The 19,876-nt window shown below is 42.1% G+C and overlaps 1 protein-coding gene across 1 annotated transcript in view; it reads left to right on the top strand.

The window, feature by feature from the left end:
* Positions 1–842: 842 nt before the first annotated feature.
* Positions 843–19,876, top strand: part of LOC141174599 (4-galactosyl-N-acetylglucosaminide 3-alpha-L-fucosyltransferase FUT6-like) — an 84,012-nt gene continuing 64,978 nt past the window's right edge. The window contains exon 1 of the mRNA XM_073659539.1: positions 843–904. The gene's annotated coding sequence lies outside the window, so the exon portion shown is untranslated. The remainder of the gene's footprint in view (positions 905–19,876) is intronic.

Below are 19,876 nucleotides of genomic sequence, written 5' to 3'. Positions count from 1 at the left end.
TATATATATATAATATATAATGTTTGGCTTTCATTCAATTCCATCATTAATCATTTGCCTATTGCTATCGAGCAGGAGTGTGTGAGAATTCACTGGCTACTTCAACGTGGGTGAGATGGATCACACTTTCTTATTGATAAATACATTATATGGCAACATTTTGCGGTGTATGTCCATAAAAAGAAGTTCAACATACGATAGACCCTAGAAAACAATGCTAAGTATAAAAAACAGCCTACCTAAGAATGATTGATATGCATTTTGCAATCTTGGAATCAAAATCCAGATATTAAAAGGATTTACAGGAACCTTTTAAAAGTTTCAACCTTCCTCTTAAACTGTGTTTCATAATAAAAAATAAAGTTTGCAATTGACTTACTTACTTTTAACATTTAGGCCTCTATGGGTCCATGTCACTTTATCATGACATCCATCACTATTGACACCACCATGTCTTTGAGTTAAAATCCATAAGCTAGAGCAGTTGTTTTGTACTTGGGCTTATAGCTTTGATGTTCATGACTGTCATACCAGTTACTGAAGGCAATGGCACATCTTCTCCGGAAGACATTGAATTATTTGAGTTATCTGTATTATTACAACTAAGTTATCAAAATTCACAGACTTGCATAAAAGTTAAAAGAGACTTTCATCATTGCTACGTCTCAAATGAACCAGATCGACTCCTTTTATAATCACAGTGCAATTACTTGCAAAGGAGAGACACAAGTTAATGATGGGTGAATAATGCAGTTCTGTAAAATTCCAACCAATGTGCTAGAAGGCTTGGCTTGAATGGTTAAACAACTTTTATACAAGAGTTTCCTCCTTTAGGTCCTGCTGAGTTAGTTTCCTCGTGATTACCTGTTTCACTATTCACACAGCTCCAGAGTCTGTCATACAGGTACGTGCTCCTGTTATTATAAACTCTATAGATAATCACAATTTATCAATAATCCTAAATTACTGGATTTTCCAAACACTTCAGTTGGATCAATATTTAGATTTTTTTATGAGTTTGGATTCTTTTGTATATTAAGAATTGTATTTCATACAATATTAACATTGCTAATAACTAAAACTACAAATTAACTATAACTTGTTCTTTGGTTGAAAAACGCTAAAAGGTTGCGTATGACTAGGTAAATAAATACTTTTTTACTTTTGCACCAAATTTGGAGTGCTCCGGAATATCTTTTTTATATGGATTATTTACAATTTTATACCATTTAATAGCAGTTCTAACTTTACATGTGATCAGGATCTTCTGGTGTCTCATTCTGTGTTTGGTATTGGATTTCAAATCAATAAAATTATAATTTCTCTCACATAATAACAGAATTTTAAAAGTTTTCAGTACACATTAAAAAGAATTACAAAATTGTGATATTTTCACTTTAAATCATACCCCCAGAGTATTATAATGTATAAAAATATATTTATATTTTCAAGTTTTAATTAAATTGTTAATTTAGTAGTAAAAATAATGATAACAAAATAAGATTTTTTTACAAATTATATTAACAATGAAGTACACTACACTTACTACCTACCAAGGCTAGACATTGAAACTCTTTAGTGTCAAAGAGACATCTAATAAAACTGTAATTCTAATAAATATATTTAGCACGTATCTGACAAAGGAGTTCTTTAGCCGAGCCCTGTGACAAATAAAGGAAGATCGTAATAGACCATGGAAAATGATTGTTTTTCTTGCTTGCCTCGTCAGCGTAAAACCACTACACCCTAAGCAGCCCGCCCCACTTTTTCATTTCTTATATTAAGGATAAGTTATTTTAAGTTAAGTTATTAATAATACTATAAATATTAGAAGAGAATTGTATGTTGGTCTTTACATTAAAACAGCTCTTTTTTTAAATTGTTATTATTTTTTTTAAATTAAATTACTAGTTTTAATAAACATGACATAACAAAGGAATACATCAAGAAAACAGAATAGAGAGTAAGACAGAGAAAGTGAGAGAGAAAGAAAGAGAGAAAGAGAGAGAGAACAAGAAAAAGAGAGACAAAATGAAATAGAGAGAAGGGGAGAGAAAGAGACAGAGAATGAGAGAGAGAAATAAAGAAGAGAGATTAAAGAGAGAGACAGAAAATGAGAGCGAGAAAGAGACAAAACGTTTTTTTCTTCCACAGCTTTTATATCTGTATTAAGGTTTTCCATTTATAATAACAAAACATGTAATAAAACATTAACAGCCAGAACAGACAACAAACTGAATGCTTGACTCATGTCCTGCGTATTGTTCATACAGCACTGGTATAATACCAATGTATAGACTTGTGTGTTACCACCAGTACGTAGGACCTCTGTGAAGCCACCACCCGCTCATAGGCTTTCATCTTTGTGACTGCTCAGAACATTATATAATGTATATGTAACAAGCACACCTCTGCTTTATTTATACTCCGTCCTCTTCTATTGCTGTTCATTGCTAGACTTGCGTGTGTCTATGTTTTATATTGTGCAATCTTTTTGCTTGTTGTTTTATGTTTTAGGGATGATTTGTAATGCAATTATAAAACGTAGAGGAGGAACGCTCAAATAATTTTGCTACAATTCATTTAAAATAGGAGGCATGAATTCACTTTAAATAAAGTCAGAAATATAAAGGACATGTAAATTGTCAGATTAATCCAACTGTAGGGACTATTGAGCTTACTTGCTTATACTCCTCCATACAGAAAAAAATGCATTACTTTTAATAACTGCTGTGCTCCTATTTACTTCAATGGGACTAAAACTAAAGTACTAAAAGAAATGTGATTGATATGGCTCCTTTATAGAGCTGATCAGCAGTGGTGCCAATAGTCCCGGACCCTATCAGCTTACTTTTGATGACTTAGCATAACGATTGACCATCAATTTTAAAGTACCTGGAAACCCCCAACAAAGGGGTTGTCTGGTTTTAACCTACAAGTCTGCAGTCACTATGTGACTATAGACTTGTGAATCTTCACATCACGTGCACTATGAGGTGTGAGGATTCTCCAATGCTGGTGCTGGGAGTGGCGGTCATGTGACTGCAAATATGCGATATTCATACTCCTGGCCACATTCTAGATGACTTGATGGTCACGCCATCGCTCCATGCAAGTATATTGAGCAAGGCTGGAAACTGTCTAGTTGGAATGTGGCTGGGACTACACATATCGCCTACTTGCAGTCACATGAACTCCTGCTGCTGGAGCCGGCACCAGAGAATTCTGTGAACACACAATCTGAGGATTCACAAGTCTGCAGTCACATAGAGGAATGCCTTTGCGAAACTGCAAATCTTTGGCAGTGAATTTGCTTCCATGGTGTGAAAAAAAACACCACACAATCACCTTGTGTGCAAATGTCCTTAGGATATACTTACTTATGTGTTCTCTTTTTTACCATTTTGACCCTTTTTTCCCATGACCAAGAAAAGAAAAAAAAGACTCATCTAATTATATCCTTACACCATTAACAACATGCCTCTGATTACATGCGTAATTACTCATTTCCTTCGCTGACCTCAGTGGATGCTGTTGGTCCTCTAGATCTACGATTCATGCTGGGTATAAAGGGGGTCAGAAAGAGGGACCACCTCTAGTAGCTTCATGGATCCAAGAAGTATAAAAATAAGAATGTTGCATGCATGTTGGAATGAAGGATTCTTTGTTAAAGACAGTCAGTTATCCCAAACCAACAGTATTAAATTAAGCATATAGCCTTGTATGCAGTATAAACATGTCAGAATGGCTGTATAATAATGGTATTAAAATGACCCTTTTATGAGCCTAGATAAAGAGTGAGATAACTCATGAGTCCAAGTGTATTCAGTCAACACCCACTCATCGCGCTTGACCAACAGCTGCAGCTTGCATTGAGCATTGCGAGATTTCAGCAGCAGCATAGCAGAGGGACTGTAGCATCGGCGTCTCTGCCTCCTGCCGGGCAGAGACACCGTTCCCCTCACCGCTGCGGTCCCGGTCCGGCGTCTTCCTGCTCTCATCCTGCTGCTGCTGTGCGGGCACTGTGCTTAGGGCGCACCGCGCCCTCCCTCCCTCTTAAAGGGGCCGCGCGCACCGTCCTAAAGAGTCCCCAGCCAATGGCCGGAGGACTTCCCCTTTATAAGGGACCTCCTCCAAAATGGAGGTGCCTGTGCAAGGTTGTTGTTCCGTGTGCTGACACTTGCTTCAGCCCTCAGGTCCCGCTGCCTGTCAGTCCTTCCCACCAGTCTGTCTAACAGTCCAGCCTGCCAGTCTGTCTACAGTCCAGCCCGCTAGAATGTCTAATAGTTCTTCCCACCAGTCTGCTAGTTACCTGCCTTGTCCGCCAGCCTGTCTACCTGGAGCACCTGCCAGTAACCTGTCGTGCCCGCCAGCCTGCCTACCTGGAGCACCTGCCAGTTACCAGACATGCCCGCCAGACTGCCAACCCGGAGCACCTGCCAAGTAACCTGTCGTGCCCACCAGCTTGCCTACCCGGAGCACCTGTCTGGCTATCAGCCGTACCTGCCTGCTTATCTACCTGGACCACCCGCCAGCCTGCCTGCAGTGCTCATCCGCTGTACCGGTCAGCTCCTGCCATCTGACCCGTGGGAGTGGCCTGCTCTCACACAAGGTCGGTCCCAGAGTGGCACCTGGTTCACCTGCCCGATCCCTCCCTGGTTCACGGAGTCGACTAAGCCAACGTGTGACCTGGGTGAGGCCGAGTAGGCACTTAGTCACGCCCCTCTGGTCCCTCCTTGCACCAAAGCACAGAGGTTCCACCACCCGGACCCGTAACATTGACATTGAGTAACTGTCAATAAGGGCAAGTGGGTGAAGATTAGGGTTTAAACTTTCAAAATGTATTATGCAACAAATTTTCACAGTAGGTCATGTTCACATGTTCAGTATTAAATGAGGTTTTTTATATCAGTATTTGTAAGCCAGAACCAGGAGTGGGTGATAAATACAGAAGTGGTGACATGTTTCTATTATACTTTTCCTCTGATTGCTCCACTCCAGATTTTTGGCTTACAAATACTGATGTAAAATATTGACCAAATACTGATCATGTGAAAGTGGCATAAGGCCTTATTCACACATCAGTATTTGGTCAGTATTTTGCATCAGTGTCTGGAACTTCAGAGTTCCATCCGAGTTTGATCCATATTTAACTGATCCATTGCTAACAATCTATAAAATATAACGGTTAGACAGTCTACCTACCTGCTAAAGTGGGAAAACAAAGGATGAGAATAATAAACGGAAAAAACTAGGATGACACCTGAAAAAAAATTTGGTCCATTTCTCTGAGAAGGTAACACTCACATGGATGTGTAAATATAGCCTTAGATTGTGAGCCCCTCAGAGGACAGAGACGGTTGTGAAAAATGACAACCTATGTACGACACTGCATGAAATGTTAGTGCTATACTGGCAAAGTATAAAAAAAAATAAACATTTTACAGCAGCTTTAAAAGTTTCCACATCAAAAAGTTAATTTATTTCAGTTCTTCAATACAAAAAGTTACTTAACATTTCGGTCTAGGGCAATCCTCATTAGGAAATGAGCTCCATTATTGACAATGCTATCCAGTGTACATCTTGCCACATGTATGCAATCCTTGAACAGCCGGATGCATACAGCTGTGCGAGATGTGTGCACGTTGTGCGTTTGGAAGCCCAAGTACTGGATCTAAATGAGTAGCTATCAACACTGAGATCCATTGACAATATGGAAAGGAGTCTGCTGCCCACTGAGCAGCTGCTCACTGGGGTAGATGTGGGGGAGGGTGATAATAGGGAGCTGCAGCACAGTGAGGCAGCTATCTGGGTGACAGTTAGAAGGGGGGGGTAGAGGGAAGAGTGCCAGGGAGGCTAGTCCTGATCTAGTACACCCCAATAAGTTTTCAAAGTTGGCAGATGAGGGGGGTGTCGGTACAGGGGTAGCACTGCTGCAGCAAGGCATGTCCTCTGAAAGCCGGAGGAGTGTCAGCTCCAGTAAGGGGGGGAATAGGAGAGCAGGGCAGGCCAGGCAGGTGCTGGTAGTGGTGGACTCAATTATTAGGGGAACAGATAGGGCAATCTGTCACAAAGACAGGGATCATTGAACAGTGTGCTGCATACCTGGCGCTCGAGTCCGGCACATCGCTGATTGGCTTGACAGATTACTGGGAGGGGCTGGTGAGGACTCAGCGGTCATGGAGCACATTGGCACAAATGACAAAGTTAGAGGTAGGTGGAAGGTCCTTAAAAATGATTTCAGGGAATTAGGCTGCAAGCTTAAAGCAAAGACCTCCAAGATGGTATTCTCTGAAATATTACCTGTACCACGTGCCACGCCAGAGAGGCAACGAGAGATTAGGGAGATAAATAAGTGGCTCAGGAACTGGTGTAGGAAGGAGGGGTTTGGGTTCCAGGAGAACTGGGCCGACTTCTCAGTTGGCTACAGATTCTACGTTAGGGACGGGCTGCACCTCAATGGGGAGGGTGCAGCTGTGCTGGGGGAGAAAATGGCTAGAAGGTTGGAGGAGTGTTTAAACTAGGGATTGTGGGGGAGGGTATTCATTTTATAGGTGGGGAAGATAGTGCAGATAGTGACCTAGGCACAAATAAAGAAATTGGGGGTGGGGTTAGAAGAGTCAACATCGTAAGAAGGAATAGAGGTACAGAGAGATACATAAAATGCATGTACACTAATGCCAGAAGCCGCACCAACAAAATGGAGGAATTAGAATTCATTTTGTTGGAAAATAATTATGACATGGTGGGGATATCTGAGACATGGCTGGACGAGAGCCATGACTGGGCAATAAATTTACAGGGCTATAGTCTGTTCAGAAATGACTGTACAAACAAGCGAGGGTGTGTGTGTGTTTATATGTAAAATCATCCTTAAAACCCATCTTGCGTGAGAATATTTGTGAATCTAATGAAAATGTAGAGTCTCTGTCGGTGGAGATGAAGGGGTGGGGGAAAAAATAATAAATTACTGATAGGGGTTTGTTATAAGTCTCCAAAAATAATGGAAGCAGCGGAGAATATCCTCATAAAGCAAATAGATGAAGCAGCGACTCAAGGAGAAGTCATTATTACGGGGGACTTCAACTACCCTGAAATACACTGGGGGACAGAAACCTGTAGTTCAAGCAAAAGTAATAGGTTTTTGACAACTTTGAGAGACAATTACCTTTCACAACTGGTTCAGGACCCAACAAGAAGGGGGGCACTGCTAGACCTAATATTAACCAAGAGGCCAGACCGCATATCAAATATACGAGTTGGGGGTCACTTGGGTAATAGTGATCACAAAATAATATGTTTTCATTCATCCTTTAATAAGATGTGTAGTAGAGGGGTTACAAGGACACTAAATGTCAGGAAGGCAAATTTCCAACGGTTGAGAGATGATCTTAGTGCAATAAACTGGGACGATATCCTGAGATATAAAACTACACAAAGCAAATGGGAGACATTTATTAGCATAGGACCTGTGCACAATATATACCCTATGGGAATAAACATGCTAGAAATAGGAGGAAACCACTATGGCTAAATAGAGCTGTAAGGGGCGCAATTAGTGACAAAAAAAAAGAATTTAGAGAACTAAAGCTAGTAGGTAGTGATGAGGCATTAAATAAATACAGAAAATTAAATAAATTCTGTAAAAACCAAATCAAGGCAGCAAAGATTGAGACAGAGAGACTCATTGCCAGAGAAAGTAAAAATAGTCACAAAATATTCTTTAACTACAAAGTAAAAATCTAAAAAATGATAGTGTTGGTCCCCTTAAAAATAGTCTGGGTGAATGAGGATGAGGAAAAAGCCAATATACTAAATGATTTTTTTTCAACAGTATTTACACAAGAAAATCGCATGACAGAAAACATGATTAGTGATGACAAAAATTCTCCATTAAATGTCACTTGCTTAACCCAGCAGGAAGTACGGCGGCGTCTACAAATCACCAAAGTTTACAAATCCCCGGGCCCGGATGGGATACACCCGCGAGTACTGCAGGAATTAAGTAACGTCATAGATAGACCATTATTTTTCATCTTTAAATATTCCATAATAACAGGATCTGTACCACAGGACTGGCGTATAGCAAATGTGGTGCCAATATTCAAAAAGGGGAAAAAAACGAACTTGGAAATTATAGGCCAGTAAGCTTAACTTCTACTGTGGGTAAAATCCTGGAGGGTTTCCTAAGAGATGCTATACTAGAGTATCTGAAGAAGAATAACCTCATGACCCAATATCAACATGGGTCTACGAGGGACCGTTCCTGTCAAACTACTCTGTTTAGCTTTTATGAGGAGGCAAGTTCCGGACTGGACCAAAGAAATGCAGTGGATGTTGTGTATATGGACTTTTCAAAAGCTTTTGGTACAGTTCCGCACAAAAAGTTGATACATAAAATGAGATCAATGGGGATAGGGGAAAATATATGTATGTAGGTTAAGAACTGGCTCAGTGATAGGAAACAAAGGGTGGTTATTAATGGAACACACTCAGACTGGGTCTCAGTTAACAGTGGGGTACCACAGGGGTCAGTATTGGGCACGCTTCTTTTTAACATATTTATTAATGACCTTGTAGGGGGTATACAGAGTAGTATTTCAATATTTGCAAATGACACTAAACTCTGCAGGGTAATCAATACAGAGGAGGACAATTTTATATTACCGGAGGATCTATGTAAACTAGAAGCTTGGGCTGATAAATGGCAAATGAGCTTTAATGGGGATAAATGTAAGGTAATGCACTTGGGCAGAGGAAATAAAATGTATAATTATATACTTAATTGTAAAACACTGGGCAAAACTGTAACTGAAAAAGACCTGGGTGTATTGGTGGACGACAAGCTTACGTTTGGTGGCCAGTGTCAGGCTGCTGCTTCAAAGGCAAATAAAATAATGGGATGCATTAAAAGAGGCATAGATGCTCATGAGGAGAACATAATTTTACCTCTATACAAGTCACTAGTGCGACCACACTTAGAATACTGTGTACAGTCTGGTCTCCGGCGTATAAGAAAGACATAGCTGAACTAGAGAGGGTGCAGAGAAGAGCGACCAAGGTTATTAGAGGACTGGGGGGTCTGCAATACCAAGACAGGTTATTACACTTGGGGTTATTTACTTTGGAAAAACGAAGGCTTAGGGGTGATCTTATTACTATGTACAAGTATATGAGGTGACAGTACAAAGACCTTTCTACTGATCTTTTTACTCTGAGGCCTGAGAGGGGGACAAGGGGGCATCTTCTACGTCTGGAGGAAAGAAGGTTTAATCATAATCACAGACGTGGATTCTTTACTGTAAGAGCAGTGAGACTATGGAACTCTCTGCCGCATGATGTTGTAATGAGTGATTCACTACTAAAATTTAAGAAGGGCATGGATGCCTTTCTTGAAAAGTATAATATTACAGGTTATAAATACTAGATTCCTTGATAGGGCGTTGATCCAGGGAACTAGTCTGATTGTATGGAGTCAGGAAGGAATTTTTTTCCCCAATGTGGAACTTGGTGTTTGCCACATGGTTTTTTTTTTGCCTTCCTCTGGATCAACATGTTAGGCTATGGGTTGAACTAGATGGACTTAGTCTTCCTTCAACCTTAAAAACTATGTTCCTATGCAAAAAGTGAAACTCATACATTATATAGTCATTACAAACAGAGTAATCTATTTCAGGTGTTTATTTCTGTTAATGTTGATGATTATGTCTTACAGACAATGAAAAACAAAAGTCATTATCTCACTAAATTATAATAATTAACAAAAAACACCTGCAAAGGCTTCCTACGCATTTAAAAAGGTACCTTAGTCTGTTTCAATAGGCTTCACAATCATAGGGAAGACTGCTGACTTGACAGATGTCCAGAAGGCAATCATTGACACACTCCACAAGGAGGGTAAGTCACAAAAGGTCATTGCTAAAGAATAGAGATGAGCGTTGTTCTACTCGAACTGTTCGCCAATCTCAAATTCGAGCTGTTTTGGGCGGTGTTCGAGCCGTTCGGCGAACACGAACAATTTGAGAAAAATTCGGCTGTTCGAGGTTATGTTCGATAACTGTTCGTGCACCAAAATCATAACTGGATTTTTTCTCAGTAATGATGAAAATTAATGTTAATACGCAGTTTGAGTGTACAGCGGGGTGGGGGGGAGGGGCAGGGGATGGATCTCTGCAGGAACAATGAAGATCTCCATTTTTTTTTTTTCTTTCCCGCATTTACAGTGGGGAGGTGCAATCTGTCAGCCTATCAGCAGCGCACACACGGAGCGAAGTGCTTTTTTTCACACAAGCAAGGGCATGTGTCATTGGCAGTGTATGTCACATGTCCTTGCCCTATAAGACCAAGCCATTTTCCCCGTCGCCACCATTTTCTCACTGCTGCAGCTGCGTGTTAGACGGCACCGCTATTGCTGTGTGCGCTATACCTTGTTAATTCCAAGCCAATTTTCGCACAAATCTACAGATAGCTTGGGAGTAGGGAATAGTTGTGATTGCAGTCCTTTTAAGGAATAGGTTACAGCATTTCCTACGACTTTTATCAGGCAGGTCTGTGCTCTTAAATAGATAGATTGTGGGAGTAAAGACTAATTGTAATTGGAGTCCTTTTCAGGACTAGGTTACATCAGTTCCTATCAGTTTTTGCCAGGCAGGTCTGTGCCAGTGCTGTGCAAGTTTTTTTCACAGCATTTGGCTGAATCTAGCAAAGCTAATCCTTTTTGGCCTACTGCAGAGTGTGTTAGTCAGTGGAGTAGCCTATCTGTGTTGCAAGATATACCACCTGTGTATAGAATACCAATTTTTTTACTGCACCTAGTGAAGTAAAATCTTTTGGGCATAGCATCATTCTATTAGTCCATCTATACTGACCTCCATCAGGTTGCAAATTGAATATAATTTTTTTCTGCATCTATCTCTGAAAAAATATTGGGCTTCTAGCTGTGTGTGGGACTTGTTGTATTAGTCCATCTATACTGACCTCCATCAGGTTGCAAACTGAATATATTTTTTTCTGCATCTACATCTGAAAAAATATTGGGCTTCTAGCTGTGTGTGGGACTTGTTCTATTAGTCCATCTATACAGACCTCCATCAGGTTGCAAACTGAATATATTTTTTTCTGCATCTACCTCTGAAAAAATATTGGGCTTCTAGCTGTGTGTGGGACTTGTTGTATTAGTCCATCTATACTGACCTCCATCAGGTTGCAAACTGAATATATTTTTTTCTGCATCTAACTCTGAAAAAATATTGGGCTTCTAGCTGTGTGTGGGACTTGTTCTATTAATCCATCTATACAGACCTCCATCAGGTTGCAAACTGAATATATTTTTTTCTGCATCTACCTCTGAAAAAATATTGGGCTTCTAGCTGTGTGTGGGACTTGTTGTATTAGTCCATCTATACTGACCTCCATCAGGTTGCAAACTGAATATATTTTTTTCTGCATCTACCTCTGAAAAAATATTGGGCTTCTAGCTGTGTGTGGGACCTGTTCTATTAATCCATCTATACAGACCTCCTTCAGGTTGCAAACTGAATATATTTTTTTCTGCATCTACCTCTGAAAAAATATGTGGCCTTCTAGCAGTGTGTGGGACTTTCATTATTAGTCCATCTGTACTGACCTCCATCAGGTTGCAAACTGAATATAATTTTTTCTGCATCTAGCTCTGAAAAAATATTTGGCCTTCTAGCAGTGTGTGGGACTTTCTCTATTAGTCCATCTATACTGACCTCCATCAGGTTGCAAACTGAATATAATTTTTTTCTGCATCTAGCTCTGAAAAAATATTTGGCCTTCTAGCAGTGTGTGGGACTTTCTCTATTAGTCCATCTATACTGACCTCCATCAGGTTGCAAATTAAAACTAATTTTTATCTGCATCTACAGTACCTCTGAAAAAATATTTGGGCTTCTAGCTGTGTGTGGGACTTGTTCTATTAGTCCATCTATACTGACCTCCATCAGGTTGCAAATTGAATATAATTTTTATCTGCATCTAGCTCTGAAAAAATATTTGGCCTTCTAGCAGTGTGTGGGACTTTCTCTATTAGTCCATCTATACTGACCTCCATCAGGTTGCAAATTGAATATAATTTTTATCTGCATCTAGCTCTGAAAAAATATTTGGCCTTCTAGCAGTGTGTGGGACTTTCTCTATTAGTCCATCTATACTGACCTCCATCAGGTTGCAAATTAAAAATAATTTTTATCTGCATCTACCTCTGAAAAAATATTTGGGCTTCTAGCTGTGTGTGGGACTTGTTCTATTACTCCATCTATACTGACCTCCATCAGGTTGCAAACTGAATATATTTTTTTCTACATCTACCTCTGAAAAAATATTGGGCTTCTAGCTGTGTGTGGGACTTGTTGTATTAGTCCATCTATACTGACCTCCATCAGGTTGCAAATTAAAAATAATTTTTATCTGCATCTACAGTACCTCTGAAAAAATATTTGGGCTTCTAGCTGTGTGTGGGACTTGTTCTATTAGTCCATCTATACTGACCTCCATCAGGTTGCAAATTGAATATAATTTTTATCTGCATCTAGCTCTGAAAAAATATTTGGCCTTCTAGCAGTGTGTGGGACTTTCTCTATTAGTCCATCTATACTGACCTCCATCAGGTTGCAAATTAAAAATATTTTTTATCTGCATCTAGCTCTGAAAAAATATTTGGCCTTCTAGCAGTGTGTGGGACTTTCTCTATTAGTCCATCTATACTGACCTCCATCAGGTTGCAAATTAAAAATAATTTTTATCTGCATCTACAGTACCTCTGAAAAAATATTTGGGCTTCTAGCTGTGTGTGGGACTTGTTCTATTAGTCCATCTATACTGACCTCCATCAGGTTGCAAATTGAATATAATTTTTATCTGCATCTAGCTCTGAAAAAATATTTGGCCTTCTAGCAGTGTGTGGGACTTTCTCTATTAGTCCATCTATACTGACCTCCATCAGGTTGCAAATTGAATATAATTTTTATCTGCATCTAGCTCTGAAAAAATATTTGGCCTTCTAGCAGTGTGTGGGACTTTCTCTATTAGTCCATCTATACTGACCTCCATCAGGTTGCAAATTAAAAATAATTTTTATCTGCATCTACCTCTGAAAAAATATTTGGGCTTCTAGCTGTGTGTGGGACTTGTTCTATTACTCCATCTATACTGACCTCCATCAGGTTGCAAACTGAATATATTTTTTTCTGCATCTACCTCTGAAAAAATATTGGGCTTCTAGCTGTGTGTGGGACTTGTTGTATTAGTCCATCTATACTGACCTCCATCAGGTTGCAAATTAAAAATAATTTTTATCTGCATCTACAGTACCTCTGAAAAAATATTTGGGCTTCTAGCTGTGTGTGGGACTTGTTCTATTAGTCCATCTATACTGACCTCCATCAGGTTGCAAATTAAATATAATTTTTATCTGCATCTAGCTCTGAAAAAATATTTGGCCTTCTAGCAGTGTGTGGGACTTTCTCTATTAGTCCATCTATACTGACCTCCATCAGGTTGCAAACTGAATATATTTTTTTTCTGCATCTACCTCTGAAAAAATATTGGGCTTGTAGCTGTGTGTGGGACTTGTTCTATTAATCCATCTATACAGACCTCCATCAGGTTGCAAACTGAATAAAAAAATTTTCTGCATCTACCTCTGAAAAAATATTTGGGCTTCTAGCTGTGTGTGGGACTTGTTCTATTAGTCCATCTATACTGACCTCCATCAGGTTGCAAATTGAATATAATTTTTTTCTGCATCTAACCCAGCCAATAGTTTTGGCCTAATACCACAGTTTGGCCACTCAGCTCTGCTCGGTTCCCATCCATTGTTTTTTTGTGCAAACAACTCCAGAGTTGTGAATTAGTTAACCACCAAAATGAGTGGAAAAAGGCCTGCTGATGGTGGAAAGGGGAATAGGCGTGTTGGGAAGGGGAAAAAAGGTTGTGTCCGTGGTGTAGGTGTTAAAGCAACAGTAACATCTGCAGAAGAAAGACCATCTTCCAGCCAAACTAAAATGTCTACTTCTTTTAGCGGACAATGTGATAAGATCCCTTTCTTACGGCCACGCCAATTGCTACAAATTCCAGATGAGGCACAAAAACAGCAGGTGCTTCAACGGATATCAAGCGCTCCTTTAAGTGGGCTCTCCTCCACATCAACTTCAACATCACAAATACTCCAGTCCTCAAAGGTGTCACCCCAATCGCACTTGCTTCCTCACAGCTCCCAAATCTCCAGCTGCCCGTCTGAGTATGAGGTAGAACAGATGGTTGAGTCTGCAGAGCTGTTTACTCATACTATAGCCTGGGAATCAGAGGTCGACTCCAGCGCTTCTGTGAATCCAGACGAGGAAATGATCTGCACTGATGCCCAGAATCTTTATGAGTCGGATCCAGGACCAGACGCAGAAGGTTCTGACCATAATGTAGACCCTCATTCCCAAACTGTAACTCCTGTTGGTGGAGACAATGAGGAAGACGATGATAAGACTCAAATACCTGATTGGAGCGACAACTTTAGTTTTTTGTCAGGGCAGGAACAGGTTGGCTCTGAGGACGACGGGTGTGATAACGCACAGGGTGATGATGATGAGGTTGGAGATCCCACTTACTGTCAACCCACAGTCAGCCAAGAGATGAGGTCAGCAGAGGAGGTGGAGGAAGATGCTAGTGACGACGAGGTCAGGTTGCGCCTTCCTGGACAGAGACGTAGTACTGGAAGCACGTCAACAACTGCATCCTCAAACACAACTCTGCCTCTCACCACAAGTCGTGGTGGCTCTTCAGGTCGCATGGGTGCTAAGCCTTGCATAGCCTGGGCATTTTTTCAGATCGATAAAGATGACCCAACTCGTGTTATCTGTAACATTTGTCAGCAAAAGCTAAGTAGAGGCCAAAAAATACATAGTTTGAGTACTTCATGCATGAACCGGCACATGGACATGAAGCATAAGTTGCAGTGGGAAGCTCAGTGTGCTACAATGCGGCCTAGCCGGCCGGGACAACCACCGTCTGCCATATCTTGTGCATCCGCGGCCTCTTCATCCTCTGTGACTGGGGGGACAGCAGTCACACCTGTTTTGGGGCGCAGACCTGCCACCTCTTTACCCGCAACAGCCAGCGTGATTGGCAGGTCATCATTTTCTTTGGAGGTGGTAACACCAGCTGGTGTTGAGCGCTGTCCGACATCGATAGCACCACCTTTGGATCAAGGCAACCTAACATGTCCGCCTGCATCTTCCTCACAGACCGGCAGTTTGCCGGGGACACCCTTATCAACCCCGTCTAAGCACAATAGCCAGCCCTCGGTCCCTCAGATGTGGACAAGTAAAAGACCATTTCCTCCTAGCCATGAGAAAGCTAAGAGGTTGAATTTCACCATCTGCAAGCTCTTGGCTACAGAAATGCTGCCTTTCCGCCTGGTGGACACAGAGGATTTTCGAGACCTTATGTCCGTCGCAGTGCCCCAGTACCAGCTGCCCAGTCGGCACTACTTCTCAAAGAAAGGTGTGCCTGAGCTCCACCAGCATGTCGCACACAACATCACGGCTTCTTTGAGAAACTCTGTGTGTGACAGGGTGCATTTCACCACAGACACTTGGACGAGTAGGCATGGACAGGGGGGTTACATGTCGCTGACTGGGCACTGGGTAACTATGGTGACAGCAGGACAAGGGGCTGCTGTCCAAGTCTTGCCGTCCCCACGAGTTGTGCGTCAATCCTCTTTATGTCAAAGTTCCTCCACTGCTTATGCCTCCTCAACCTCCTCTCGGTCTTCCACCTGCACCCAAAGCCTGTCTGGTCATGCCACAAGCTTTCTAACTGCGCAGAAGGGATCCTGCACACCTCCTTACCATGCTGGCAGTAGGGCTCAACGTCATCAGGCGGTTTTTACATTGAAATGTCTGGGAAATGTGAGTCACACAGCTGAGGAGTTGTGGTCAGCTCTGGAGAACCAATTTCATGAATGGTTGTCTCCACTGGACCTGAAACCAGGGAAGGCCGTGTGCGACAATGCTGCAAACCTGGGTGCGGCCCTTCGCCGGGACAATGTCACATACGTGCCTTGTATCGCTCAAGTGTTGAACCTGGTTGTCCAGCAATTTTTAGCCCACTATCCCAGACTAGATGGCCTTCTGCAGAGGGCACGGTCGCTGTGTGCTCACTTCCGCCGTTCGCATCCCGCAGCTCAGCGACTTACATCTCTACAGAAGTCGTTGGGCCTGCCACTTCACCGGCTAAAATGCGATGTGCCTACCCGGTGGAATTCAACTCTGCACATGTTGCAGCGACTGTGGCAGCACCGACAAGCCCTGGTGCAATACGTTCTGACGTATAGCCTGGGCCAACGAGATCCAGAGGTGGGGCAAATCACGCTGGAGGAGTGGTCTCAGATCAGGGACCTATGCACCCTTCTGCACAGTTTTGAAATGGCGACGAAGATGTTTAGTGCTGACGATGCCATTATCAGCATGACTATTCCGGTGATTTACATGCTGGAGCACATGTTAAACAGAATTCGGAGTCAGGTGGTGGCACAAGAGGAGGTGAAGGAAGTAGAGGAGGAGGAGTTGTATGCGGAAGGGCTAACATCTGCAAGGTCCAGACGGTCGGCAGCACCAAGGCGGCAGGCATGTGAGGGTGGGGGAGATGGTTTTACCAGGGCGCATGGTAGCAGCCAAACTAGTGAGGAAGGTGCAGGAGCCCAGGAAGAAGTGGAGGACGAACTGATGGAAGACTCATCAGATGAGGGAGACCTTGATCACATTTCTGTTGTGCGAGGTTGGGGGGAGAGGACAGAGGAAGGAAGCATGATTGTTACCTCGCCACCAACACAATAGGGACTTGGTGCTCCTGGATGCGCAACACACATGAGTGCCTTCTTGCTGCACTACCTGCAACATGACCCTCGAATTGTGAGAATTAGAAATAATCCTGACTACTGGGTTGCCACACTGTTAGATCCCCGGTACAAAAGTAAATTTGCAGAAATTATTCCTGCCATAGAAAGGGATGCACGCATGCAGGAGTATCAGCAGAGACTGTTGCAGAATCTTACATGTGCTTTTCCACAAAATACCAGTGGTGCACGTAGTGAATCTCACAGTTCCAACTTGCCAACCGTGGGACCGTCAAGTGTTCAGCACTCAAACCGTAACAGAACCACAGTATCTGCTGGTAACATCAATTTTGCGGAATCATTTCACCACTTTTTTAGCCCATCCTTTGCAAGGCCACAGGAGACAAGAAGTCTGACACATAGTCAACGCCTAGAGACGATGGTACAGGAGTATCTCCAAGTAAACATTGAAGCCATGACTGTGTCACTGGACCCTTGCTCTTTTTGGGCTTCCAATCTGGATAAATGGCCGGAGCTAGCCACTTACGCCTTGGAGATCTTGTCATGCCCCGCAGCCAGCGTTCTGTCTGAACGTGTGTTCAGCGCTGCTGGTGGTGTGCTGACAGATAAGCGCACGCGGCTCTCCACTGATAATGTAGACAGACTCACGTTCATAAAGATGAACAAATCATGGATCCGAAACGACTTTTCTACCCCTGTGTCATCCTGGGGAGAGTAAAAGCTTGATGATTGGTTAAAATCACCCTACCAACCGTTTTAAGCTTTCAAATTACTAATCATGTTTATCTGTATCTTGGCTGGAAAATAATTTGGGCTTTGTAGCAGTGTGCAGCACTGATTCTATTAGGCCATCTATAATAAGCTCCACCAGATTTAAAATTACTAATCATGTTTATCTGTATCTTGACTGGAAAATAATTTGGGCTTTGTAGCAGTGTGCAGCACTGATCCTATTAGGCCATCTATACTAAAGCTTCACCAGATTTAAAATTAATAATAATTTTTAGCTGCATCTAGCCCGGAAAATAATTTTGGGGCTCCGAGATGCGCAAGACACATAAGTGCCTTCTTGCTGCACTACCTGCAGCATGACCCTCATATTGTCAGAATTCGAAGTAATCATGACTTCTGGGTTGCCACACTCTTAGATCCCCCAAACTTTTCGATCAACCTTTTCATTTTAATAAAGACCAAAAAAATGGTCATTTTTGAAATTATAAGCATTAGCAGGTTGTTAGAAACTGAAATCAAACAGTTTTCAACTCAAAACTTTATTCTAGGTGATGTTACATTTTCACATAGGACCCCTTGTTTAAAAGGAGCTTCTGAACTCTCTCGTCCATTGAATTTGTCAGGTTTTGGATGGTTTCTGCTTCAATTGTTTTGCATGAGGACAGAATACCCTCCCAGAGCTGTTGCTTAGATGTGAACTGCCTCCCGCCATCATAGACACTCCTTTTAATGATGCTCCAAAGGTTCTGAATGGGGTAGAGGTCAGGGGAGCATGGGGGTCACACCATAAGTTTGTCCCCTTTTATGCCCATATCTGCCAGAGATGCAGATGTTTTATGTGCAGCATGAGATGGTGCATTATCATGCAAAAAAATGATCTTGCTGTGAAATACACGGTTCTTCTTCTTGAACCATGGCAGGAAGTGCTGTTTGAGAAAATCCACATACATTATGGAGTTCATCTTTAGCGCCTTCAGGGATCCTAAAGGGGCCGACAATCTCTCTCCCCATGATTCCAGCCCAAAACATTACTTCACCTCCTCCTTGTTGGCGCTGTAGCCGTGTTTGCGTGGGGTGTCCATCAACCAGCCATCCTCCACTCCATCCATCTGGACCATCGAGCGCTGCACGGCACTCATCCGTGAACAAAACAGTTTTGAAATCAGTCTTCATGTAATGTTTGGCCCACTGGAGCCGTTTCTGCTTGTGTGAAGTGGATAGAGGAGGTCGACAGGATGGCGTATGCACAGCTGCAAACCTCTGAAGGACCCTGCATCTTGTTGTTCGGGGGACGTTGGAGGCACCAGCAGCTTCAAAAACTTGTCTGCTGCTATGACAAGGCTTTTTTGCCGCTGCTCTTTCAACCTGACGTAATTGCCTGTAGGAAAGAGTCCTCAATTTGCCCTTATCAGCACGCACACGTGTGTACTGTGAATCAGCTACATACTTCTTGATTGCCAAGACACTTCATCCTGATCATCGCACAATGTTGATTGTAGTCATGCCTTGACCTAAACACTCCACAATTTGTTGCTTCTCAGCAGCCGACACATCCTTTTTCTTTCCCATTTTGGCAGAAAATGTAGGCTGCTTAATAATGTGAGACAGCCTTCTTAAGTAGTCTTGCCTTTCATTGGACACACCTGCCAAACTAATTAGCACAGGTGTCTGCAATTGCTTACAGTGATATAAAGAGCCCTGACACACATCACCATCAATGAGTTTAACTGACAAACAAACAAATTCTTCCCTTATCACTCCTAAACACTTTTTGCATAATAATTTGGAACACAGTGTACATGTGCTTTTCCACAAAACACCAGTGGTTCACGTAGTGAATTTTACAGTTCTAACTTGCCAACCGTGGTCTGTATGGAGTTGTTCAATAAAGGGCCCAAAATTAAGATAACATAGATGGGAGAGGTCTCTATGAATAGGAATTCCTAAGTATTTGATACCCTGTGAGGGCCAGGCAAAGGGAAAGTTGGACTGGATGGAATCCTATATGGATTTGGGGAGGGAGACATCGAGGGCCTCAGACTTCGCTGCATTGATTTTAAAATTTGACCATGTAACAAAGTGATCTATTTCAGCCATAACAGCATGGATGGATATATGTGATTGAGTGATATATACTAGGACATCATCAGCAAATAGAGAGCACTTGTACTCGGTGCCTCCCACCTCAATCCACCTAATATTGGGGTTATGGCGAATTGATGAGAGCAGGTGCTCCGTCACTAGGATGTATAAGAGAGGGGACAGAGAACA

The sequence above is a fragment of the Phyllobates terribilis genome, unplaced genomic scaffold (genome assembly GCF_046119375.1).
Source record: "Phyllobates terribilis strain yellow unplaced genomic scaffold, ASM4611937v1 Scaffold_13__5_contigs__length_258822181, whole genome shotgun sequence".
Classification (NCBI taxonomy): domain Eukaryota; kingdom Metazoa; phylum Chordata; class Amphibia; order Anura; family Dendrobatidae; genus Phyllobates; species Phyllobates terribilis.
Note: the sequence above shows the minus strand (reverse complement) of the source record. Positions and strands in the feature narration are given on the sequence as shown.